This window comes from Lonchura striata, chromosome 3, assembly GCF_050655825.1.
Source record: "Lonchura striata isolate lonStrDom1 chromosome 3, ASM5065582v1, whole genome shotgun sequence".
In the NCBI taxonomy this organism is placed as follows: domain Eukaryota; kingdom Metazoa; phylum Chordata; class Aves; order Passeriformes; family Estrildidae; genus Lonchura; species Lonchura striata.
This window is the reverse complement of record NC_140705.1, coordinates 109,247,658-109,272,562: the sequence shown is the minus strand read 5'-3', so window position 1 is coordinate 109,272,562 and position 24,905 is coordinate 109,247,658. Positions and strand designations below refer to the sequence as shown.

Sequence of the window (24,905 nt, the reverse complement as noted above, 5' to 3'; positions counted from 1 at the left end):
ACAATGGTCAGGCATTGGAAAAAGTTGCCCAGGAAGGTGGTGATGTCACCAGCCCTAGAGGTGCTTAAGAGGCCCCTGGACCTGGCCCTGGATGATGTGTTTTTAGTGAGTTTCAGTGGTAGTGCTGGGTTCATGGTTGGACTGGATGATCCTAAAGATCCTTTTCAACCTTGATAATTCTATGATCTTGATGATTCTAGATGGTGCCAGTGTGGGGCATTCCACAGCCTCCTGGGCAACCTATTCCAGTGTCTCACCACCCTCAATCACCTCTCACCCTTATGTGAGACATGATCATTACTCAACTGCCTGTGACTATAGATCAAATACTGACATTGCAACCCAAAAAAATAACTCAACATGTCCTATTCCTTGATAATCTCTGGATGATAATGTAGTAATTTTTGTTTCCAAGAGATGTCTTGTTTTATTTAGTCCTTTCCATTTTGTGATGTGTACTTAGCCAAAGTCAATATCTATGATCAGGAGACGACTGGATATCTGACATCCCTTTGTCTACAGAATTGTCTTTCTACTGCCTAATGTATTCAGTGGCACATTTCATATGTGGCATTATTTCTTCCACAGATACAGTGGTTAATGCATGTGTCTGGGAATTGTGTTTCCCTTTTATTTATTAGCTAAGCACAAAGGCCTTGTCCTATTATTGTGATATTTATTCACACAAGTCTTGGCACGTTTCAGCAATTCCAGCTACAGCTCATTTAGGGCTGTTTTCTTTTGAGCCTTGTTTGTTTCACCTAATTACTTTTGCAATAACTATTTTTAGAGTCTTGACATTCATTTGTACTGGGGTGGTTTATTCTTTATGTGTTTTTATATCCTGGGTTGGTCTCCTAAGTGAGTCTCCTCAGCTGTGTGCATTTGGTTTGTTCCTTGATAATGACAGGAGACCTTCCTGAGAGGAATGAAAATGTAAACATACTAGTGGCATGTGAGTGGCATCTGAATGATGTCAGTGAACAAAATATACCTGTAAGAGTGGTAAGCTCTGAATATCTGTATGTGGGTATCCCTTTCAGATCTGGTGCTGTAATTCTTGATCCTGCATTATATCGAGAGATTAGACTGGAGGATGCCTTGAGTTTTATTGTAAGCTTACTTTTTCTCAGTGTCAGTGATCTGCCAAAATTCAAGAGAAACACATTTTTTGATTCCTATCTCAAGAACTGGTTTCACAGCTTGCTTTCCTAATGGGTATATAGAATTCTTCTATTGGCTTTTAGATCCATCACTGTTAATTTTCTGTTCTCTGAACTTCCCACTTCTGTCTCTTGTTAAGAGAATAAAACAACTAAAGAACCAATTAATGATATTCTCAGTCAGCCAAAGCCCAGAACTGTTTTCTCACAGCTCCCTTGAAGTGCCAGTGATGACACCACACTTAGATTGTGTAGGTTTTGTTTGTTAATGTCAATAAAGCCCTCCAAGAATCCTGTGCAATGAATGACAGATATCTGAAGGCAGATATAAAACATTCTATGCCTTAGCGACATGATATAGGACCTGGATTCTGAGCCCAACTTACTCCAATAAAGTTGAGGGTTTTAATTGTCAGTCACAGACTAAGACTTGTCTTTCTCATCAAGAGAATGCCAGGGAAATATAATTTACTATGTGTGTGCCTTGTTTCTCCTGCAAACCCACAGTCACTTCAAACTTTGCTGGCTATGGAAAAGCTATTTAATCAAAACATTAATGAATCCTTAAATAGTGCTTTTATGGGTTTCTATATTTTGTATATAATCATAGAGAGCAACAGCATACTGTCTTGAGAACACAGTATTCCAGATAGCCAAGCACACAACTCAGTTTTTGGTTTGAACCTGCGTCCCAGTAAATGATATGTGTACATTGACTGTACATTTTTAGAGTAATATTTCTTTTGTATTTGCCATATCTTCCACTACCTCTTAGATATTTTTCAAGTATAAAAGATATTCCCCTAAAAAACATCCAGGTTTATCCTGGATGAAATTGTTGATAAGTATAGCCTGGTGGCTGACAATATCCCTGGTTGTTCAAGAGGCAGAGTGACTTTGGTACTGCATTGGACAGATGGAGAGAGCAGCAAACCCCTCAGTGTGGAAATAACATCATTTGGCTGTCTGATTATCAGCTTTGTGATAAATAGAAATCAAGTGCTTTTGTCACCTGAATGATCATGTGGAGTTGGTAATGTTTACAATTAGAAAAAAATACTGTCAAATTTTTGAGTGGCAGCACAGACTGCCCATTATGGCCAGAGGTTTCTTACACAATGTGCCAAGCAAAGAGAAAGTTAGAATAGTCAGAGAAAGAAGCTGCTAGAAAAGGATTTCTGCAGGTGATTAACTTAATGAGCATGAGAATTTTCATTTAAACTGTCAGCTTATTCTGGTGCTAGTACTTGGAGTTCATGACTGTGGTTCTTCCAATTCTGCTCCTGGCTTTCATATGGTTGCAATTTTTAATGTTAGGCAGCATTTTTGGTTTTGGTTTTAGTTTTTTTTTGGCTTGTCTGACTTCTTTGCAAAATGACAGTAGTATTCACTTACCTTACAGAGTTACTGTAAACCTTAATTAAGCTTCCCCTGAGCAGCTTGGAGAGGGCTGGACAAAAGCTGCTGTCGAGGTAACAACAATTTTCTGGAACCAAGCAGTGTCGAGCAGCATGGGGTATTTCATATCCCAGCTCTTACCTGCTGCTGTGTCAGACAGGATGAGATATTATATTGGTAGATTAAGAGGTAGCTAGAAAAAGTAGACACATTTCAGGCTTTTTTTTTATAAGTAGAAACTTGACAAAATTGATTTGTTGAGGTTGAAATTATGCATGCACTTGGTTATAGCTGGAAGATTGAAGTTTCATTAAAAGAATAATTAAAGAGAAAGAGTAATTTCAAAAACTAACAAGAGCATTTGCCTTTGCCCTTTGCAGAATTGATCTATTTTTGTTTGTAAAAGCCAACCTGTTTTGTTTCCACAAACTAAAAAGCATACTTTCACTTTTGAATTTAAACTAATATTTTTCATTTTAACATTAACATTGTATGCCATAAACATAAGTCAAAACTATCAGTTGTATGTCTGGAAGGACTGTAAATGGATATCATATCCTTTTAAACTCAGAACATGAGAGAGGCTTCACTCCAAGATTTTACATCCTTCCTAGAAGACAGGAATAAACCAAACTCATAATAGGCTGTTTTAGTGCCCTAGATGAACCTGAGATAAGCAGCTGTTAAGGGAAACTAGAGCAGTGGTTAAATGACTTTGTTAATCTTCAGGAGCTCCAGAACCTGTAGGTTTTCTAAAACTCAGGTGATCAGAGTGGAGAAGAGCTCCATTGACCTCTGTTTTTCATTTTCAGGCTTGAATTTCACTCGAATCACTGCTTTGTGTCATTTTCCACCTGGATGAAGGGAGGAGGTTGGATCTGTTGGGCAGCAGCCATGTTCTTTTCAGCAAGTGCCTGAACCAGTCATGGCCCAAAAGGTCAGTATAATTATAATGTAAAATAGTTCCAAACTAAGGGTAACAACAAAGACATTCAAAGAATGGACCTGCATGTGAGTTGGAAGCCCACAGCAGATTTGCAATATATTTTGGGTGTGGTAATTAATAAATAACATGCCATCCCCTGCAAGCTCTGCAAGTTATTTCAGGACTGGTAATATGGGTTTCTGCATTGAAGACACTCTTCCCTAATGCTTAGCATTGGCCATGGCATACAACTCTGGAGGAGCCCAGAGGAGGGCACAAAGATGATCAGGGGGATGGAAAGATTGGGGTTGTTCAACCTGGAAAAGGCCAAGCTTGCCTTGTCCTTCCAGTACCTAAAGGGGTCTTATGAAAGGGAGGGAGAGGGACTTTTTATGTGGATAGATAGTGACAGGATAAGGGGAAGTGAGGTTAAACTGAAAGAGGGTGGGTTTAGAAAAGATGTTAGGAATAAATTCTTTACTCAGAGTGTGGTGAAGCACTTGAACAGGCTGCTCAGATGGGCTGTGGATACTCCATCCCTGGAAGTGTTCAAGGCCAGGCTGGATGGGGCTCTGAGTAAGTTGGGATAGTGGAAGGTGTCCCTGCCCATGGCAGGGGGTTGGGACTAGATGATCTTTGGGTCCCTTCCTGTCGCACTGATTTTTTAAGATTTTCTAAAGCCTTCTGAGTTTACATTCTTGTAGCAAACTTTCTCACACACTTTCTGTAAATAACTTATTGTTTTTGCATTCCTTCATAGAGGCAGAGAAATCTGATGAACTGGTAATTTGTCCAGTGTTGTTGGAGAGGTGGCACTTTCACCCTCCAATCCACTGTCACCTTTGGAAAACTATAAATGCTGGAGTCAGAAAATAAACTTCCCTTTTTTACCTTTTACAATAGCAGCACTACACATCGTGCTTTCTTGTGTCCTGTAGTGACACCTTCCAACCCAAACAATTCAATGATCCTATGAGAATAGTGGAAAAAGGGTGTGGATACTGAGGATCACCAACAAATATAAAAAATGTACATTAGAAATAAGATCATTAAATTTGTATAGATTTATACATATATAATAGATTTAAAATGTTAGTAATTACAACAGTTAATTTTTTTATAAATAAATAAATTGATTTTATTTATTTGTTGTGGACTCCTCATCCCTCAAGGCGTTCAAGGCCAATTTGGATGGGGATCTGAGTGACCATGGGGATCTGAATAAATCCATGGCAGGTTGTTTAGAACAAAATGACCTTTAAGGTCCCTTCCCAACCTAACTACTTTATAATTCTATGATTCTATTTTCAAGTGGAATGGAGAATCTAAAATGGTACATTTTAGCCCTCTGTTTTAAACCAAAATTAAATATTTCAGAAATAAGCAATCCTATATCAGTCCTTCAAGCCCAATTGCCAAAGAATATGGTGTTGAGGAAAACAACCCAAATTATAAGATTTTAAGCAATCATTCAAGTTTTTTTTTTTTTTTTGTCCAAAGTTATGCTAAGATCAGGGTAGACCAGCAGGCTTCTCCCAGTCTTGCAAAGTCACATTTTTTCTGGAGAAAATAATAAAACCTCCACCTTGCTTTTCCGAAAACTGTAACTGTGAGGATTTAGTGTTATTTAGGATCAGTAGTATAGCAAAGGAACAAAATGATTGAATGCTTTGCTTGAAAATAGAGATTTAAATTCCTATGTCTTTTATCTTGGGCCTGGTAAAGCTTATTGAATCACTGAGGTTCAAACTCTGGGGTTAGCTGCTGTTTTGTTAGCTGCAGGTCTTTTGATTCTGCTGTGATGGCACAGTTTGTCCTAAAGTGAGAAGCAAATGTAGAAAGTGGAAAGACAAAATGGAAGCAACATGTCATTAAGTGAATGATTCCATAAAATTTAATGGACATGTCAGGAAAGACAGAAAATATGGAGAAAATTAGAGTCATTATCTAACTAGATAATCAAAGTATCTCTTAGTAAAGTAAAACACTTTTCTGAATAAGTGAAATTTGGTTTCAAATACTGAGAGCACCAAACACTCTAATCAATTTAGAGGCCAACAATTAAAAATAACTGTGTTATGAAAATCAAGTTGGAGCTGTGGATATTGAATTATCAGAAATGCTTATACTTTAAAACTAGATTTTGAAAGGACCTCAAGCTTAAGAAAGCTTTCAGTTTGTACCAGCTTGAGTAGGGGAACAGCATTTTAAAAAAGGTACAAATCAGGTGTCTTTAATAGTTATGAGGTGCTCTTTAGGTCTGTCCTCCATTGTAAAGGGTTCTACAAAGAGCTCCTGGAAGAAACTGATTCTTAGAGATGTGATTATGACTTGTACAGCAAATCATTCTTATTGGTCTTCCTGCTTGCCCTGGGGGTGAAACAGGCAGTGTTTAGTATCATTTGGAGGATGCAAAATATTTTCTTCTCTCTCTTCATATCGGCAGATGCCCTGTGTGTGGAGTAAACCAAACTGCTTATCACTCCCCCAGTTACCTAGCTCCTGACATGGTGTTAGTCACACCATTCTACAGATGCCATTTCCCAAATACCAGGCAGCAAATCCGATCACCTTTATGTATCTGCAGTGTGCTAAAGAAAAAACAAACCACAAACTCACAGCACAAAAGGGTTTAACATTTATGTCTGGATGCCCACCTCATCCCAACTTACTGTATGAGCAACAAGGTAGGAATACAGAACACTGTGGCAACAGAAATTCAGATAATTCTTTTATAAGTCTTGAGCACATGAATAAGATTACATGATAATATTAAATTCCTCATGTTAAAATACAGAAGTCAGTGAAGTATCACAGAAAACAGATTCATTGAGATGCATCGGTTTTGCAAGACTAGATCCAAAAAAGGAAAAATATGGATGGATACAGATATTCTCAACAGGAAGGGACTGGAAACTCTGGAGCGATATAACTTAAAATAACTTCTGCCTTGGCAAGCAGCTAGCCATGTGTCACTACTAACACAGAATGGAGAACTCCCATAAAGAAACTATATCTAAGAGAAAGAAACTGTGAAATAAAGCTGCTGCAGAGTCTTTACAAAGAAAGGGCTTTCTGACAGCTTTGCGCTCTCTGGCTCCATTATGGAGTGTATAATTGGTGTGATAGGAATAATTTATTTGTTTGCATCTTAGGTTTAATGAGTGGCACTGGGTAAATAAAGACAAGAACAGCAAGCCACCAAACCCCAAGCTGCTGCAGATGATGTCTCCTGTACAGCTCCTGGTGGATCTGCAACTTGTCAAGAGCAGTGATTCTATTAGTGAACACAAAGTCAATATTGCCTTCTTGTCATCCAATTATAGTCAGTAAAATCATCAGGGTTATGGATGTTTGAAGACATAGCTGGTGCTTTGACTTCTTCAAGGAGAAAATGTTTCTTGACTTACACTTCCACTCTTGTCAGATCACCTGCACTATTCTGCACTGGCAGTGATATGAGGGGAATGGGACTCAGAGTCTGTGAGTGATGCTTTTGGAATATATATCCTGTATTAATGTCTGAACAGCTTCATGATTGGGAGCAGCCTTACTTCAGTTTACACCAGTAATACAGGTTAAAAAGCATAAATTGTCCTCTTTATTAGTGCAGTACATTTTGTTTGAGGTTTTCAAACAGCTCTGCAAAGCTTAGGAAGTTTTACAACCTTTCGTAATGCCTGAGAAAGCTGTGAGGAAAAAATGGAAACCAACATGCTCAGAGGTATCTATTAGTTTTGAATACAGTATTTTAGGGGTTTTGGAGGGTTTTTTGTTTCTTTGTTGAGAATGTTTTTTTGAATACCAAATAGAGCTGAAGCTTGGTTACTCTTCTGTGCTGCAGGATCAGTAGGAGGGCTCGGCATGTGCCCAATTCCAAATGCTCCGGTCCTGTGTGCACAGCCTGTGCTGCACACAGACTGGCTGTCCTGGCATGCTGAGTGCTTAATCACCTCAATGGGACTTAAGAGCAGCTCAGGCTGCTACACAAACAGATGAAAAAGTAGTTTGTAACTGCTCTGAGGTGATGCCCTGGAGTGCTCTCGCATTTGTGGTTGAGGTTCCCTGAAGGAAAAGGTTGTTGCCAACAGAGCAAGCTGGAAACACAGGGATACCCTGATGGTAACACATGGAGTAATACAGAGCCATGAAAGAGTTGTTCTGATCAAATTGCTGGAAAATCAACCATGAGACAGAAGCTGATCTGAGGCCCATGGCATGGGGATTTCTGGGAACAGTTTGGTATGGGTCGCTATGATGTCTTCTCAAATGGAAAAGAGTTTACAGGACTATCTGTGCTGGGCTCTGGGCTCAGCAGAGCTATTCAATCCTCCAGTCTATTTGTCTCCTGCTCTGTCTCTCCATTCCTAATCCCCAGCTGAAAAAATACTTATTGGCCAGCTACTCTTGTGAATAACAATTTCTTTTAGTGATGTAATTTCATTTTCATACCCCCATGACTGACTTTTGAATCTCCTTTATGGGTAATTAGCATTATCCTCTGTCATCATTATGCTCATATTTTTCATTGATCCACCCCCTTTGGGTAGTGTCATAATCATTTTATTGTCCTAGGTGCAATACCAGGCTAAAAAAAAAAAAAAAAAAAAAAAAACCCTTGGTCTGTTTTATTCGAGGTCCTGTTCTCATTGCAGAACTAGTTTGAACAGATTGAGATAAGAATTACACTTTGTTTAAGGTATCAGTGAGAAATTGCCATTTGCAGCTCATGCTCTGCTGATATCTGAATCTCATTGTGCCTGTGGATATCAAGTGCTCTGATACTCACAGATCCTGCTGAGTAGCAGACTGACTACATGAACTTGAATCACTGTTGAGATGTGGTTTCATATCAGTCTAGACTTAGTCTGGCTGGGTTTCTTCATTATTTATTTATTTGTTTATCTGCTTTGTTGGCTCATCTATAAATGGTCATCATATTCTGTTATTACTGGTTAATAATATAAAATGTGAAAATATATTTTAATTTATTGATGGGAGAAATGCAATTACTGTAAGTAATTGCTTTAGCAGTATCCCCTGAATTTATTGATGGGAGAAATGCAATTACTACAAGTGGTTTCACTTTCAATAAATGGTGCCAAACCCCTTGTATTAGGAAGAAGTTTACTGGAACTCAGACTAATGGCTGCAAAATGGTACTACTTTAGGCAACATTGTCATAGCTGGAATAAATTTTCTCCTTCATATGGTCACAGTGCCCAACAGCTGTGACTGTTTGCAAGTAGATTACTGGAAATTGCTTGTTATTCAGACTGTGTTAGTACTACTAGAACTGTTTGCATTTGCTCACCATCTAACTAAATTTATGAAATTTGAGTAAAAAGACAACCAGTCATTTTTGCTGTGCTATGGCTACACAGTCTGTTTGACTTGTCTAAGATTCTGTTGCCTAAGGTAGGGAACTGAATCAATTGTGTATTTTGTTGATACAGAGGATTCATAAGATTTGATGACTTCATGTTTACTGTGGTGTCTTTCTTTGCCAATTTTGTTGCATACTGGGTTACTTGTAGGTGTGTCTTATCTCAGGAAGCAGCTAGTAGCAATTAGCTTTTCCTTGGCTGAGATCATTGCCCTCAGAAATTGGGCAGTGCATTTCATTGAGCAGAGGAAATTGAGTTTTTTGACAGCCAGTTTTGGCTGTGATAACCACAGACCAAACTGAGATGCTCCAGTGCAATTACAAGGTAATTTGCTTCAGGCCTTATAGCTTGCTGAGTTTTTCAAATGTCAAAAGTGAGAAAAAGGTGTTTTAGTCAGAAAAAGCATTAAGTTATTAGGATTGTTAGTGTTGCTACTGCTGTGTGCAGATGGAGGTGAACATTTGTCAGTTATGCTTTGTACTCTCATCACAGTCAATTTTTATCTCTTACAGCATTCACTCAGGAATTTCTGGATCACTGTGGAAGATTAAGTCACCTCTTTCTTGATAAATGTACTCTGAAGATGTGGGATACTGCTGGTGCAATGCCAAAAGTCAGTGCTTCTCCATGTAACAGATCCATGGGACTCCTTACCAATGGATGTTGGAGGTACAAGGAGTTTAGATGGGCTCACTGAGAGATGGGAGCGGAGCTTGGTGGAGATACTCATTGGTGTTGCTACATAAACAAAACACAGAATGCCCAAGAAATCCATGGACAAATATTAGAGTAGAAACTACTATACTTGTTTATCCTCTTCTTGCTTTTCCTAGGTTTCTTCTAATGACCACTGTTGAAGACAGAAGTCTGGGCTGTGTGCTCTGAATCCAGGATACAGTCTTATGTTCCTTCTAGGTCCAGCCTGCCTTGTCCTGTTCTGTTTAATACATACCCAATCTTGCTCCATCCAGCCTACATTTCAGAATTCTTCAATTTTTCATTTAGGAAATTTAAGAAATTTAAGCTCTCCTTGTAACTTGAATGTCAGTTGGGGCTCTCCACATCAAAATTATCTTGCACTTCATTTGATGGTGGGAACTTTCTTTTACTTTTTGCTACTGTTTCAACCATTCTTATCAACATGCCACTGTTTTATGCTTTATTCATCCATGTAGTGTCTAATTTTTAGTCATTTTTTGCCTTTATTTTTTTAAATTCTCTAAGAACTTGCTTGTTGAACACCAAAGATTATTTTATTTCCTATAACTATAACTTCTGGATTTTGCCTTGAATCTGTTGGTAACTCATATATTTTTAAAATTATTTTGAGAAAAAAAATAATGGTAAATTAATCTGTCATCAAAAATACATTTGATGAGTTTAGGCACTTGTAAATCACTGATCTGCATTCACATTGCATGCACACTGCTAGACCTGCAATGTATAGAAATTAATACTCTAGACAGACTTTGTACTGAGGGTAGAATTACATAGGTCACATGTTAAGATTGAGGCACATGAGCAAGTAACAAGAATGAGGTTGGTATCACAGAACCATTTAGGTTGGAAAAGGCCTCTGAGATTGAGTCCAATCTCTTACTGATCATCACCTTGTCAACTAGACCATAGCACCAATTACCATGTCCAGTTGTTTCTTGAGCACCTCCAAGGATGATAAGTCCACTACCTCACAGGGCAGTCAGTCCCAATGATTGACTTCTCTTTCAGTGAAGAAATTCTTCCTGATGTCCAACCAGAACCTCCCCTGGTGCAGCTTGAAGCATCCTCTCCTCTCATCCTGTTGTTGGTGGCCTGGGAGAAGAGGCTGATCCCCACTTGGCTGCAGCCTCCTTTCAGGGAGTTGTAGAGAAGGATAAGATCACCTCTTTTTCTCCAGGCTAAACACTTCCTGCTCCCTCAGCTCTCCTCATAGGACTTGTGCTCCAGACCCTTCACCAGCTTCATTGCTCTTCTCTGGACACACTCCAGCACCCCAGTGTCTTGTAGTGAAGAGCCAAGAACTGGACACAGCACTTGAGGTGTGATCTCACCAGTGCCCAGTAAGGGGTGAAAATCACTGCCCAGGTCCTGCTGGCCACACTATTTTTTATATAAACCAGGATGCCAACGGCCTTCCTGGCCACCTGAGCACATGCTAGCTCATGTTCAGCCACTGTTGGCCAGCACTCTGAGGTCCTTTTGTGCTGGGCGGTTTTCCAGCCACTCTTCCCCCAGACTGCAGCACGGGGTGATGTGGCTCACGTGCAGGACCCAGCACTCAGCCTTGTTGAACTTCATACCATTGATCTCCACCCACATACCCAGATCCCTCCACAGAGCTCTCCTGTACTCCAGCAGTACCACACTCCCACCCAATTCAGTGTCAGCCACAAATTTATTGAGGGAACATTTGGTCTCCTCCTCCAGGTCATCAATAAAGATAAACACAACTGGGCCCAGTAATCAATGGTCTTCAAAATCAATTACTGGGTCAACACCCAGGAATGACTGGGTCAGTTTGATGCTATAAGAATATAAAATCTGACAGTTTTATTTACTGGGACAAATATTTTTACAGAGTGTGACTGGTTTAGATCAGAGAAATTTTAGAAATTTTAGCAACAACTCAGAGGGCAGAATGATGTCTCTCTTCTGGCCTAGCATGTGCAGCCCTAACATTGGTGAATACTTTGACAATGCAAGAGATCTCACTGATTCCAATAGACCTTGAAAATGAATGAGGTTGTACAGATCAGTTCTTAGACTCATAACACCTCCTAGTGTGCTGCTCACATCCTCTATACTTAAAACATCACCTCTGCCTGTGGCCTGCTGGGTTCATCAAAGTAGTGAGTTGAAGCAAATACTGCTGAAGCCAAAGGGTTGGAAGAGGGAAGACCGAGAAGAAAAGCATTTGAAGACAAGGGAGGAGGTTGGTCCTACCTCCTGAAGAGCTCATCCTAATTTGATGAGTCCAACTTCTATTAAAGGGTATAGGGTCTAAAGTTCCATTTCCAGCTCACAGAGCATGTTCTGAGGAATCAGTCTGTGGCTGTACAGTGTCTCTCCTGTCGCCTCCAAACTGGGTCTTCATACTCATCTTATACACATATTCATATCTGCAACAGTTTTGCTACCTACACAGACCTTTATAAATAAAGACATTGCTGAGCCATGTGTTTGGGCGCAGAGGCTCCTTAAAAATATCCTGGGTGAAGTGCAGGTTCCAGCACTTAGAAGCAGGATGGAGATGAGGGGAGAGTACAGCTGGGATGTTGGGGAAGAAGGATTTGCAGTAGCTTGAGTTGTTAACTATAAATGTATATATACTATTTTTATTTATTATATCTATATTTGATACACAAATACACTTAAACAGGGAAAAAAGGAAAGAAAAAAAAAGATACATATGAAATGGCACAAGAGAAAGGAAGAAAGAAAAAAAAAAACAAAGATAAATTACAGATGTGGTTGGACTTTATAAAGCTGTTTGTATTTAGGTTGCTGTTGGAGGACAGAAATCATTGCCCAGAGCCAATAAATAGCAGGTAGCAAGGATCACATCTGTTTTGCATTCTAATTAAAATTTCAAATAAGCTGTTTTCTGTAACAAACTGGCTGTGGTGTTTTGAGAGCTTTCTGATGAGATGAAAGCTGTAAGGATGTAATGGAGGTCATCTGAGTTATACCATCAGCAGCCTGTCCTATCAGTCATTGGTATTACCAGTTATTTGTGTGGAGGTAACACATTAAACCCATAATTTTAATAGGAGCCCAGTAGGTATTACTGACTACACAGCACAACCTTTGCTCCAGAGAGATTATAGTGTGAATGCACAATTGGAAAAAAAAAAAGATGAGAGAGAAAATGAGCACAAGGAGTTACAATTATCAGAGGCAATGATAATTTTTCATGCCAGAGAGATATGAATGGAATCCAAAAGTTTAAATTCTTTAGGCATAATAACACATCAGGTTGGCCCACAGTGCATGTTCATTATACCTTTATTTTTGTGAAAGTGTTTTCACAAGCAGTGATGACTTAAAAACCAATAGAGAAAATCCCAAAAATGCTTCCTGGCTGCCACTGGGAAGCTTCAGATTTACATCCATCCATTACATCCATTTACATGCATAATCTGTTTTTTTCAGTGCTGATTTTTGCTCTTGCCTAGAAAGATTTAGATGGAGGCAGAGAAATTTATGTGGATTATGCAATAATGGAGGTAGGCAATAAGGCTCATCCTCCAAGGAAAGGGAAGTATTAAGCACTATGTGTTGAACATAAACATTTAAAAACCAACAGGATAATTTCTGCAAGAGTAGTAAATAAGCTATGGATTTTTTTGTAAATGACTTATGTTAATATATAATATCTCTTAAAAAAAGAAAAAAATCTAAATTACAATCTGTATTGCTGCAGGGCTGCCATTTATATAATTTATATATGTTAAAAGAGAAAAATGAAATAGACAAGTGAACAGCAGGCCATTTAGGCTAATTCTTTGATGGAACAATTAATCTGGGATTTCATTAATCAAACATTAGAAAGTAAAAATGTAAATAATATCAGGCAACTAAGTTTTGTGGAAAGTAGGTCTTGTCAAATAAACCTTTAATCTTTTTTGGCAAGATTACAAGTCTGGTTAATTACAACAACTTTGCTGATAAAAAGAATTTGCTGGATTTCTCCTGGGAATTTGATTTAGTACAATACAGCACCTAGAAAAAAAACAAAATTTATGGAATAGATGGGGCACAATTTAGGGGGATTAAAACTCAACAGCAGAGATAAAAATGCAATAGATTATACAGATTTTCATCAAGCCACATCTTTATTAGTAAGATAACTTACAGGTGTGACTCCCCTCCTTCTGGTTAGTTATTCTGGAATATCTTTTTGGTAAAATTCACCACTGATATAAGACCTGCATAATGGCAACATTCTGAGGATGCTCTTAAATTCCATAATGAAAATTCCAAAAATTAAATTCCAAAATTCTGAGGATGCTCTTAAATTCTCCTGAATGACACAGAGGGTGAAATTCAAATATTAAAAAAAATATATATATATATATATATATAAAGAGGTACTATTTTAAGTGTTCTAAGGAACTGAATTCTTCTGCTTGGGACAGGACATAAGAGAAACCCAGCAGAACAGCAGGGGTCATGTGGGATATTTTGCCTCAACCTGAACAGGATTGCACACCCTCTGTTTAGGCAAGCAAATCCTACCACAACTAACATCTGTCAGCTGGAGATTTCTCTCCTCAAGCACAGCTCCTACCTGCAGCTTCTGATACAGCACTTGCAATCGAACAGGAGGAGGTCACTGGCATCCAGGAATGGCTGAGCAGGACTCTTGAAATTTTCCATGTGCCCTGTGTAAAATGTACAACTTGTTAGGAAGAGATTACCAAGTGTTTTCCAGCCCCTTTGAAATCACTTTTAGCAGCACAGCTTACATTTAAAGAGCAGCTCAAAAAAAAAAAAAAAAAAAAAGCAGAAAACTCTTCTCATGTGAACACCAAGAATTTATCTATTCAGTTTATCAAAGAGAAGATTGAAGGATTACCTTATTATTTTACTGAAGTCCTTAGACATGGAAAGCTATAATAATGAATAGATTTGCAGTCTTGCAGACAGAGATATAATGAAATCCAATTTGTTGGAAGTCAGACAAATTTAAGCTTGAAATAAAGCACATTTTTGAACACTGAGGTTAATTAAGCATCGGAAGAAATTCCATGGAGGAGGTGATAGATTTGCCATTGCCAAGAGTCTTTCAGGGAAAAGAAAAGGTTTCATTCTGACCACCATTTTTCCAGTTCCGAGGAACAAAAATATCATGGGCTCTGTGTGGAAATTTTCAAACTAGATTGTCACAATGATCCTTTCTGATTACAGAACACACAAGTTTATAAGCACGAGGAAATGAGCCCTGATCTTCCAAAAGAGGCAACACTACTGAAAAATTTGTCCCATCTGAGAAATGAGAAATATTAGAACCTCTACAAAAAAATCCTTCAATGTAAGAAAGTGAGACTATTTTCTCAGCAGATGTTTTTTGAAACTGCCTCTGTAGGTGTCAGCTTGGCATACTGATTTGATAATCATAAACCTGGGGAGAATTACAGATTCAAATTTTTCTGAATAATCATCTGGGGCAATAGAGTAAGCACCTTTTATGCCTGTATTCTATTGCATGCTTAAGTATCAGCTTTTGCTGACTGTTGATTTCTTACCTTGTACATTTTTATCATTGCCAACATTAATGTCCAGAAAACGTCTTTTTCATCTTGGACAATTACCTTCACTCCCAGGCTTTCCTGCTTCATCAAGAAATACAAAAATTTAGCCCAATACTTTGGTAACCCTTCATTCTTGAACAGTGGTCAGGGGAAATGTGTTTCACCCCAGCAATCATGCTGATATAAAGACTGTTCATGAAAGGGGATAGGTCTGAGGAAGAGTCAGTAGTAAAGAAGACTTAGGAGAGTCTGGATTGATGCCCATGAGAAGTTATAGGTAGACTAGCTATAAAAAGTGTAGTAGAACATAAAGATGGGCATACTAAATACATAAAGATACAGAAAAAGAATTTTTGTGTTGGACCACAATCCTTGTTTATCTTATTATCAGTTGACTCATTCTTGCTCCTTGGGCAGTAAGATGAGATGTGCAAGATACACACCTGCATCTAGATTTGGATTTCAGATCAGGATTTGTACTTCAGCTTCTTTCTGGAGGTATGGGCATTCAGCTGCGAGGTACCATTCACTGTGCTGTATCACAGGGATGACTTATAACTGAAATTTAGATTTAAATATGGATTTCATGTAACTTCTTCAGAAAATATGAAGCACATTTGATTTTGTATTTTAAATACCTTCCCTCTCACCACATGTATTTTATTGAAAACAGGGGTTTATGAATGTATGTATACAGCTTTAAATGTGTTGAAGGAAATTAATAGTGCAGGGCTGCAAAACCTGCTAGTTAGACAATGGTCAGTACCACAGAGATTGATTAAGTGTAGTTGTGGGAATTATATTGTTTAGATTTGATCTAAGAACAGATTGATTCAATTTATGGGAAATGATTTTTCATTACCTTCACACAAGAATGTTTCTGGAGCAGCATTGATATTTTAGGTGTTTTTAGGTTTAAATACATCCATGAGTGTTCACTGCACTGCTTTAGTTCCTTTGTCAGGATTTGTTAGCTTTGTACTGGTCTGGTGATCCTCATGGTCTAAATGAGTGTTTCACCAGCAGAGGCTTCTTTTCCACAGCATTTTTATATTTGATGTTAGCCAGCTGCCCATCACCAGTACTTCTCTTTCCAACAGTGACTGCCCTTGAATCCTAACTAGCTTTCTTCAAGCAGAGATCTTCATGCTGCTTGGATCTGTGTCCTAGGTCTTAGCTTCCATCCTTTTTGCCAGCAACATCTCTAGTCCTATGGCACTTCACTTAGCAAATCAAAATTAGGAAAGTTTTTAACATCACTAAGGTTTTCCAGTGGAAACAAAGAGGAGAAATTAGCCTGAAGCTGGTTCTTACACTGCACAGTATTGGAGCTGGAATTACCTAATGCATGAAATTTTAACCCTTAGACCTCAGTCAAACTGGCCTGCTAATCAAGCTTTCTATGGCAGGGAAATAAGAGAGGAAATATTGTCAGAACTTTCAGCATGGGAAGGCACTTTGGATTCTTATGATGAATGCCTCCTTACATGAATAAATGGAGGAACATAGTAGGTGGATGGATGGATGGATGGATGCATGGATGGATGGTTGGATGGATGGATGGCTAAAAGAATGACATGAATGAATGAATAGATAGATGGATATTTACTGCTGCACATACTGAGAGAAAGTGATGGCTACAAAACTATGTCAGGAAAAACTGGGAAGTTTCTCATGCAGTGATCTGAAGTTCATGTCATCTTAAAAAAACCTAGAAATACATAAAGGAGATATCTCAATTACAGGCCACAGCAGCTTAAAAGGAAATGTGCTGATTTCAGCAAAAGCATCTGAGACATCTCCAAATGTGGAGGAGGGTCTTTCAAGCTGTGGATAGCAATTGCTAGCAAACTTTGCATCTGCATGGAAAGATAGAATAAAGTGTACTTTAAGCATTTTAAAAATGCTTTGTACTTCTTATGTTTGATGCTTAAAGATAGTGCTGACAAGTATGGAGCATCACAGAGAAAAGTCTTACCAGCACGATCAGTGCTAAGTGGTTGTGCTTTTTCATTTGCATTTCCTTCATTCTGTTCTTTTCTTTCCCTTGCAAAAGAATAAATTGATTACCAAGTTTGTATCAATGAGTTACAATTTTCATTACAAAATCAAGGTAGTAGTTCATGCTATGATTTAAAATAAATTTTTGCTGCAAGTGTGTAGTCATCACTCTTTAATAAGACTTTCAATTTTTACTTTAATGACATATGCCATGTTATTTCAGAGGTGAAGAAAAATCAGTCCTAATTTTAGCCAGGCATGCTGGGCCAACAGCTGAAAAATAGGAGCTTTGGCCAGACTTGTGAATTCCACTGAAAACTTGCTAACTTGTATATTCTCTGTCACATTCAATTTTTAGGGTGAAATATCTGCCTTCTGTCCTGAGTTTTATACTTGAAAACTTTTAAATTAGTTTGTTTTTGATAAACGTCATTATTTCTACTACAGTATCCAGAAACATAATTTATTTTGCACGTAAGAATGCAATTTCTTGTGTTTTGAGGTAATTCAATCAAGTAAAATTTTATAAAATTTCATAGAAACCTCATGCAGCTTGCCCTATGGAGTGTCCAGATGGCTTTAGACTATCTCTAAGGGTTGCGACTCCACCATCTCCATGGGCAGCTTGTGGCAGTGCTTTATCACCTCACAGTGAGAGTGTGTTTCCTGGTGCTCAGACGGGGCCTCCTAAGTTTGCATTTGTGAATGGAAAGTGATCCTTCTGTTCTCCATGCAGAGCAGTCCCTTCTCTCTCAGCCTCTCACAGAAGAGATGCTCCAGTTCCTTAATCGCCTTTGTGATCCTTTGCTGGACAGTTTGGGCCCCCTCCACACCAGAGTTGTGTCTTTCTACTGCAGAGTCTTTCAGCATTGCCTCTCTAGGACTCATATCCTTGAGTTCCCATGCTTCTCTCATGCCATGTTACATCTCAAACATGCTTGGCATCATGGCATAAAAACCCCAAATTCTTGGTGTACTATTATGTTTCAGGCACTTTGGATGGATAAATCACACGTGATTATCCCAAGGGTACCTGCAAAGTACCTGTGAATATATGGGTTGTAAAAGCAAAGTCAAGTTTCTTCAGAAGCTGGCAGTGTAGATACAAGCCACCCTGTGGCTGATCAAGATAGTTCCCTGAGACAGATGAAGGAATAGCCTGAATGGAAAAAGCAATCCTCAGGGATGTTAACTCGGAGCACAACCTTTCAGCAGGTGGCACATTTTTTATAGCTGAACTCTGGGTCTTAAAGGGGTAGGAAAACTCAGTTATTCCTCGTGCTGAGAACTGCTGAAACTCCAACATCAGAGAGCTCCTCCATGGCAGCATACATGAAGGTCAGATTTCCATTTTCTGTCAGCTCCAGAACAAGGTCACAGTTATCACAGTTACATACCTGTGTTTTTTGAATTTTCTGTGGCACAGCAGCAATATTTGGAAATCCTTCATAAGCCAAGCTGAAATAGACTGCAGAAGTTGAAGTGTATATTAAAATGTAAATAGGAAGACAGAACAGTTTGTGTAAGATTAGAGTGAAAAATATAAATATATGATGATTATAAATCCTGATGTAATGTAACATGGCAGGGCGGGGCCCTAGGGCTGAAATAAACTAGATTCCACTCTTTAAATTACATTATGCAAGAGTGAAGATATATAAATTGGGAAAAGTAATGCAGTAATAAAAATGTTTTGGAAAATGAGACAGAGTGAACCAACACACTTTTTAACCCCGTATGAATTTCCTGTCAAAATCTTTGAATATGAGTTTTATCTTGTCCTTGTTTCTTTCAAGAGAATTTAAATTTTGAAAGGATTTGTGGCTTATTTTCTTTCTTTCAACTGAGTTGAATATGTAAATAACCCCAACAAAGAAGAAAATATCATTAGCTGAAACATAGATGAAGAATTGGTGGTCTGAGTGCTTGTGCTCTCCACAAGTCCTTTTGCAGCCAGCCCATGGGAGAGTGTGCACCCCCATGCCCAGTTACAGAAGCATCTTTCTGCTCAGGTGTTTCAGGGACAGATTGCAGCAGCAATCAGATAGCAAGGAAAGAAATGCAGAAAGGTGGCCTCACATGGGACAAGGACATGTATCCTACCACTGACAGGGCTTATCTCTACCAACAAGGGTCCAGTCCCTCCACCTCACCTCTCCTGCTTCACTCCATGACCTTACTCTTTTGTGATCACAGATGTCTTGTATTTATTATGGATCTGCATAGAGGCATGGCTGTGCTTATTATACAGCCAAAATTTGCTGCACTGGAAGGGACTTAAAAGCTGCTCTGGCCTACAGCCCAGTAATGAGCTGCATCAATCAGTTTCAATAACACTCTGGAATCAAATGCATGGATCTCAGCATGCAGGGTAGCATTAGTGTGTTTTTATGCCCATGAAAGAGGTACAGGCCTTTCCATTTTATTGACTGGGAAACTAAGTCAAAAGACATCAGCAACCTGATTCTGTTGCCATGGAAGTTGATAGCAAAAATCTCTTTTACAGTCACAGAAAATGAAAGGTTGAGTGAGAACTGATACATCTCAACAGAAATGCCAAATCTGTTGGCTCCTAAGCTTTTACAATTAAACCCATCTTTTGTTTTGCTCCATGTTAGGCAGCAGAGGTCTGTCATGATCAGTACTTTCTCTCTGCTTCACATCTGTGATGCTTCAGAAGAAAGTGACTCTTTTATCTGCAATGAACTGGTATAGATTTCCAACCATGTACTGGAGGAAATGAGATAGAAATGGTCCTCTTTAGTCAACAGAATTTATCCTGGAGGGAGAATTTGTATTCCCTTTGTATATGCATGCATTATTTGGTATGCATTATAGGTGGGAAAAGTATTAAAACTCCAAAATCACATATGGTGTATTGGATCTGTGTTCAGCTACTAATATTTAGCACAGGAGGTCACACAGCACTCTATGGAAAAATGTGCCTTCCTTGGATTAGAATACTCTTCTTTAATGTCATAAAATTACACATTCTTCATAAATTATGAGTAAAACCAAGGGAGTGAGAAGTTATCATTTGGCAGTATCTCTTCATCAACAAGTTGCCTTCTGAGCATAAAAGGATGCTGCTGGGTCAGAACAGATAAAATCCTTTGCTCTTTTTCCTCTTTATTCTGAGTATGGCATTGATGCCGTGCATCCAGCTGTTTGAACAGAGAGGATTAACTCCTCCTGGGGCCAATTATAGTGCCCAGCTGTCTGCTGCCATTGCAGAGCTACTCAGGAGCCCAGCCGGGAGCACACATGGCAGGGTCCTGCTGTAATGAGAGTCTATGTTTTGGATGAGGGCTCCTGGCTTTTCCAAATATGTGGATTCCAGAATCTCAGAGAACTGGCTGTTCTGCTCTCATGGGGATTTCTGGCTGCTGAAGCTCATGTTGGGTAACTCTGCTCAGGCAGCCCATATGAGTGAGCCACACATCAGATGTGGTGCAGTCGACTTGTGTTTCACTGGGCTGTGTGAATTGACCTCATTGTGGGTCAAGCATGTGAACTCTGCTAATTGGGATGCTGCAAAATCCTGGGCATTGCTGGGGTCCTGGATCATCAGTCTCTGCACCTAACCTTGGCATCTTGAAGATTGGTGCTCTAAAGCTCTCCAAACACTTGGTGGGCTGACCCCCAGCTTGAACATGATCATTATCCACCCCACACCTCCTATGTACAAGGTAAAATAGACTAAGAGTAAAGAAACAGCAATTATAATAATTGCTGTAAACTCTGTATTTCTGATTCAAATTCTTCTTATTTGTGCAAGGTGCTAAAATACTGTAATATGGAAAATATGAAAGAATGTTCTCTAGATTCACTGCAGGTAAAAGAAAAAAAAAAATCGAGCTGTTTGGAAAGCCATCCTCAATGAAAAAATACATGGACAGGAAGCATGAAGGTTGGTTGCCTGGAGAGAATCTCACAAGTGCATAACGAGTGGTAGAAAAAACAGTGAGAGGCTGTGAACAAAGTTTTCCCTCTTGCTGAGGACCATGAGTCATAAGTTTGCAGAAAAATCAAAGTAGTTTTCTTTCTGTTGGCTGCAGATGGACATTCTTTAAATCAAACATCTATTCTTTTTTTTTTTGTTTGTTTTTTTTTGAGTGCTGAGAGAGGGTGGAGAGTGGAGAGAAGGGCAAAGTAAATGATGCACTGAAAAATGTCTATTTAAATGTGGGAAGAAGTCCTTGAAAATTAGAAGGCAAATTTGAAAGCTGTTGATTTTAGGAAATGATCTTTTAACCTCCGAAATATTTTCCAGATAAATTTCATATTGTATCAGGATATGGTGAAGCGTGACTACAATACAAGTTTTCAAATAATACCTTGAATTACAGCCACAGCTGTAAAAGTGCACACCATCATATTTTGAAAATGACATTAAAATTTCAGCCTATTTTTTACCATTAGAGAGCAGAAACAGAAGGCTGTTCCCGAATCTGTTTGCAGATAACTGCTTCTACAGTTTCCACAGACTTCTCTGTTAGGAGGAAGATTTGGGTCAGATTTATTTCTTCTCATCTTCATAATAAGGCAATGATTGGAAAAATAATTTTAAGATATTAAGAGTGATATACATGCTTACATTTGTAGCCCAAAGGACTGCTTTTCCATGTTCACAACCCTTGATGACCCAGATATCCATCTTTCCAGTGCTTTCCCAATGCTTAATAATAGCAACAGGATATTAATGTTTGTTTCTGGCATGTTTGAAAATTGGGACACTGGTTCATAGTGATCTAAACACAAAGGAGCAGTCAACTGGATTTTTGCAGTAGTTTCTTTTAATGCTGTGAGATAGAATATGAAATCCTCCACCAAGAATATGGAGATTGTATATGTCAGTGCCCATAAAATATGATGATTATTTTCCCACTGAAGAGGTTTCAGTTAAAAAAAAAAAATCACATAGCAACTGCACTAGAGAATTTTGAAGGCATACTGTCTCATTTTCCTTGCAATCATAAATTAAGAGTATGGACACCATGAAATGTTAAATCAATTACCTTTGACCAAAGGTAATTGATATGTAGTGTGAGGATGACTATTATTTGTTCAGAGCTCAAACTGTATGCATCTAGTGATGAGAGCATGGTGATGTAAAAGCAAAGGCAAAGCGGACAAAAAAAGAGATGAAGGCCAGTCTTCTGAAACTGACAGGAATATTGCACATCCAATACTTGAATTATGCATTATGAATACTTCATCTGATGCATTTAGCCCACGCTCCCATCTTTAATTTGTGAATCAATTGCAAAACAGTCTTAAATTTAACATTATTCATCGATAACCTAAAAGCACAGTATGAAAGTTGTGCTACAAGCTCCTAAACTGGATGTTTTCACTCCTAGTAACTCCACTACCAGCATACACATCCAGAATGAAAAAGAGGATCTTTTGCTATTGTGCCAAACATCCAAGTGTTTACATTCACTAAGGCTTATCTCACATGCAACCACTGTCGTGTGGAACATGACTGAGAAAGAGCTTTCACATAAAACACTTGTCCGTGGTTTTGTCAGACTGCCTATGAACTGTGCTAGACAACTACCTGACTTTTTGTGGCCTATTTCCCCTAGTGTTTCATTACCTATATAAAGTTGTGACAACAGAAGAATACTCCCAGCTGTTACAAAACTGTTCCCCATAGCTTGAAAATGGAATTTGTTGCATGAAAACTGGGTACATCCCTCTACCAAGCTCTGGTCCAGCAGAAGTAATGAATCATGCCAGTGACACAGATGGGGCTGGACAAATTCAGAATGTGAATGGATGGTGCTTTGTAACTTAGAATCGTTTAATGCCAGTATCACATGAATAGGCATACAGATCAGAATAGAATTATCACATCCCACATTTGTGAGGTCTGACTCCACACTTTCATAAACACAGCATAAAATAAGGCTTATTGAAATTTTTACATGGAGTTCCCAAATACTTTCCTGGAATATGACTGTCATGTCACTGTTTCACTTTTCTCTTAAGGCTCTTTGCTGTATATTGGATGAGTACCAGGTAGATAATGCTTCTCTGGCAATGTCACATTTCAAAAGAAAAAAAAAAATCAAACTAAATGACTTAAGTGTTCAACCTGATCATATTTTTCCTGTGCAGTTTCTGAGTCAACCAAATACCGTGGCAGAATCCATCTTATAGCAGTTGTACTTTTTCTGGCTTATAATAGCAACCAGAAGCTCTCCCAGCTGTGGGTGGGGAACAGGGACATTTCCATAGCTCATTGTCATTGTCCTTGCTGACAGTGCTGCTTAGTCTATCTGGACCAGAGTAGGCAAAGGATCCAGATGTACCTTTTAAGTCCCAAAGAAGGCAGCACAATATAAATGTATGCCTGCAGTTTTGTGTGGATTTATGTGCTCTGCTGAGCTTAATTTTGCAGTAAAATGGAGTCCCTATCCCTCTTGTGCTTTTGTTGTACTCAGTAGGATTCCAGATAAGGGTGCATTGAATATGTTTTAAAATCACCATGATATTATTGAGAGAAAATGATAAGACAGAGTAATAATCATAATAAAAATCTAGTTTTTCCTTAAGCTAGCTCCATTAAAATTCAGTGGCGCTGCACAGATCTCATTTGGGACTATTATTTTCTATTAAGTTTTGATGTAGATCTAGGATTTCATACAAATACTTAAAAATTTAAGAGATGACAATTACTACATGCCAGTTCTGTATTCTAGAAACTGTTGGGTCAATTACTCTGATTTGAGTTTGCAGCTAAGCACAGTAAAAGCAAAAGAACTGCATTAGAGACCTAGCAGTTTGTTTACTTTGTAGAGGTAAAAAACAGCCATCACATTTACTACTTACCCAAAATGTGGGTCCACTGTGGTGGGCCAGACTGATAGTGCAGGACTTGTAGAGCACATGTGGTCTCTTCTCTCAGGTAAAAGTGGAAATATGAGAAAAAATAGCCTCAAGATGCACAAGGGAGGTATAGATGGATATTAGAAAATATTTCTTCACTGGAAGGGTGATCAGGCAGTGCAACAGGCTGCATAGGGAAGTAATGGAATCACTGTCCTTGGAATGGATGTGGCACTAGGTGATAGAGTTTAGTGAACACAGTGGTGCTGGGTTAGCGTTTTGACTCAGTGATCTTAGAGGTCTTTGGCAACTTTAATGATTTTATGTGTGTTTAATGATATTTAAAGGTAGATGCCAGCAGAAATTGCCTTTGTACACATACATTTTTTTGCATATTATGCATGTGTCTGTTTACAATTTATGCATATACATTTACTCATATACAAACATGCAAATATTTATATATGTATATTTTGTGTTCTTTGTCTTCGAGGATTTTACACCCTTCTGACTTCAATGAATTCACAAACTATGAAAGGGGAAGTGGGGCAAAAAGAAAAATATTCGTTTCAATGTCCTCTGATTTCTGCGCAGTTTGTTTTGCTTGTGAATGCAGTCATCACAAAAAAAGTCTGCCTGAGTTCATGACACCCATTGCTGCTGACTGCAGCAAAAAGCAGCTCTTCCATGACTGCCAGCCAGACAAAGCACGGGATGAGCTTCCTGCTCATACCTACATGTGATATGGAGAGATAGTAAAAGGTTTGAATATCAAATGTCTCCAGTTAATTAAAACAAGAGCAGAGAGGAAAAAGTCTAGCTAGTAGAGTAGCTGTACTCCCTGGGCTTCCAGCAAGCCCAGCTGCTTGTAGAGTCATGCATAAACTCTAAAACAATTTTTCATTAACAAAATTTTCCGTTCCAGCTCCACTGATGCAGA

General features: G+C 38.6%; 1 long non-coding RNA gene across 7 annotated transcripts in view; it reads left to right on the top strand.

Moving 5' to 3' along the window:
* The window catches only part of LOC110476639 (uncharacterized), a 152,416-nt gene that overhangs the window by 76,927 nt on the left and 50,584 nt on the right, over positions 1-24,905 (top strand). For all 7 annotated transcript variants that reach the window (XR_014954044.1, XR_014954040.1, XR_014954042.1 and 4 more), the window contains 2 exons: positions 3,374-3,498; positions 9,386-9,542. This is a non-coding gene — a long non-coding RNA (uncharacterized LOC110476639). The remainder of the gene's footprint in view (positions 1-3,373; positions 3,499-9,385; positions 9,543-24,905) is intronic.